The 2,830-nt window shown below is 39.2% G+C and overlaps 1 long non-coding RNA gene across 1 annotated transcript; it reads left to right on the top strand.

Moving 5' to 3' along the window:
• Positions 1-379: 379 nt before the first annotated feature.
• LOC105003639 lies at positions 380-2,620 on the top strand. The gene is made up of 3 exons (XR_827134.1): positions 380-416; positions 1,643-1,707; positions 2,209-2,620. It is a non-coding gene; the product is annotated as an uncharacterized LOC105003639 (long non-coding RNA).
• The last annotated feature ends 210 nt before the right edge of the window (positions 2,621-2,830 follow it).

Here is a 2,830-nt window from a genome sequence, read left to right as displayed (position 1 = left end):
TCATTGGAAAAGACCCTGTGCTGGGAGGGATTGGGGGCAGGAAGAGAAGGGGACGACAGAGGATGAGATGGCTGGATGGCATCACCGACTTGATGGACATAAGTTTGAGTAAACTTTGGGAGTTGGTGATGGACAGGAAGGCCTGGCATGCTGCAATTCATGGGGTCACAAAGAGTCGGACACGATTGAGCAACTGAACTGAACTGAACATGACTGTGATTTGGCACTGAATGCATGCTTGTTGAAGTCTCTGCCCTTTGAAATTATGAAACAGATATTTATTTAGACTTCAAAGAATGTTTACTACCACATGAGCCAAGGTCAAAAGCAGAATAAATAAAGGTTGAGAGAATGAACTAATCTCTTACATGAAGAACCAGAACCATGAAGGTGACTCAGCAATTCTGAAGCCATAGGTGAACCCAGCAACACTAACAGATGGGGTTTTGTGCATGTGATCTACAATTTTCTGTTTTCCGGAAGACTATAATAATGACAGAAAAGGCATATGAGGCAGAATTTTCCTTATCATACATGTCTGATTAGTAATTCTGCATTCTAATCTCATTTCTACAAGATTGAAAACAACACTTAAAAACATTCTATTTTTGCATTAGCAAAGTCAAACAGATTTGTTATAGGAAATTGAGAGAAAAATGTTGAGAACATAAAAAACACAGGCTGTTTATTTTAAACTAGTGCTTGCAACTCTGTATCTAGCTTTAAAATTAATGTATATGATGTTTTTTTCTGTTTTTTAAAAATTGACAGGTAGTTGATTTCCAGTGTTGTGTTATTTTCTTCTGTACAGCAATGATTGATTCAGTTATACATATACATGGGCTTCCCTGGTGGTTCAGATGGTAAAGAATCTGCCTGCAATGCGGGAGACCCAGGTTCCATCCCTGGGGAGGGAAGATTCCCTGGAGAAGGGAATGGCAACCTACTCCAGTATTCTTGCTTGGAGAATTCCAGGGACAGAGGAGCCTGGTGGGCTACAGCCCATGGGGTCACAAAGAGTCAGACATGACTGAGCAACTTTCACTCATACATACATATACAATGAATATATATATATATTCTTTTCCATTGTGGTTTATCACAGGATACTTTATATAGCTCTCTGTGCTGTACAGTAGTTCCTTGTTGTTTATCCATTCCATACATAATAGCTTACATTTGCTAACCCTGACTTCCCACTCCATCCCATCTCCACCCCACTCCTCCTTGGCAACTACAGTCTGTTCTCTATGTCCTTGGGTCTGTTTCTGTTTCATATGCATGCAGTGTTTTAAATGATATTTATTCTTCTCTTTTCCTTACTTAAAAATCCCCAAATTCTCCTTGACTAAAATTTAAAAATCATCGTAACTGGACTAATCCAGAAACATAACAATTTTCAAAGCACTTCTTAGATTGTAGAGGAAGATTCCACTGATGAAGAAGAAAATGTTGGGAATTCCCTGGCAGTTCAGTGATTAGGATTCTGCACTTTCACTGCCTAGAGCTCAGGTTCAATCCCTGGTGGAGGATCTAAGATCCCACAAGTTACGTGGTGCAGCCAAAGGGTATCATACTTACTACATCACTGTGTAATTACTTTTTTCTCCGTCTATCTTTCCCACCATATGATGAATCCTAGAGAAGAAATCGTGTCTTTTTCAGTAGACTTGATTTACCAGCATATAGCCCAATGCCTGACAGATGGTAAGTGCTTAATAACTATAAAATTGATAGACTAATGAATGTTTTAAATGATTTTATTTACCTGTACTTTTTACAGAGTAATATCAGTCTAAAGAATTGAGTCCTAAAAAAAAAAAAAAAAAGAATTGAGTTCTGTTTTGTGTTCAGATGTGTCCAACTCTTTGTGACCCCATGGACTGTAGCCCACCAGGCTCCTCTGTCCATGGGATTCTCCAGGCAAGAATTCTGGAGTGGGTTGCCATTTCCTTCTCCAGGGATCTTCCTGACCTGGGGATTGAACCTGCATCTCTTATGTCTCCTGCATTGGCTGGCAGATTCTTTTTTTTTTTAAACTTATTTTTTAATTGAAAGGTACTTGCTTTACAGAATTGTGTTAGTTTCTGCCACATATCATGGCTGGGAGATTCTTTATTGCTCTGTCACTTAAAAAAAGAACTGAGTTCTAAATAGTAATAATAATAATAATAAAAAGCCTCTCCTTGTTGGATACCTTTGGGACAGGCTGCTTGGAGAAAGGAAAACTGAGGACGTGCCTGGTGACTACTGTGGACTGTGAAAACGCCATGGGCTGTTTAGCAGAGAATGTCATGGCTGCTCTCATCTGCTGCTGGAGGGAAGAAACCACCGACAGAGCACTCCTTGAATAATGAAAGTAGTTAGGACAGCTGGATGAATTTCTGGGTGAATCAACAGACATCTGTTGAGCCACGGCTCTATGCAGAAAGTTGAGTCTCTAGAGACGAGGTACAGTCTTTAGCAGGATTTTCTGAATTTTTGAAAGATCAGATGTAGTTGAGCATTACACTACAAAATATAATTTCTCCCATCTTCAGGATCCTGTGATTTGGTTAGTGGCAAGTAGCCTCAGCTTTCTTTAGCAGAACCATCTGTAACATAAGGACCTTGTTATAATAAAAACAGAGCACATCTTTTGTGTTAATCTCTATAAATAATTCCAAAATCCTTTCAAGAGAGATAATAATTGGGTGGAAAACTTCTTTAAGCTTTGTATCAGGCCCTAACAGGTAGGAGAATTATCATTAGTGGGAAAGAAGCCAGTTAGATGTCGTGTCACAAATAACACCGTGACCTAGAAGCAATTATTATAGACCTAAAGAGCGAA

Source organism: Bison bison, unplaced genomic scaffold (genome assembly GCF_000754665.1).
Source record: "Bison bison bison isolate TAMUID 2011002044 unplaced genomic scaffold, Bison_UMD1.0 scf7180017864471, whole genome shotgun sequence".
NCBI classification, from domain to species: Eukaryota; Metazoa; Chordata; class Mammalia; order Artiodactyla; family Bovidae; genus Bison; species Bison bison.
The sequence above is the reverse complement of the archived record's forward strand: the minus strand, read 5'-3'. Positions and strand labels throughout refer to the sequence as shown.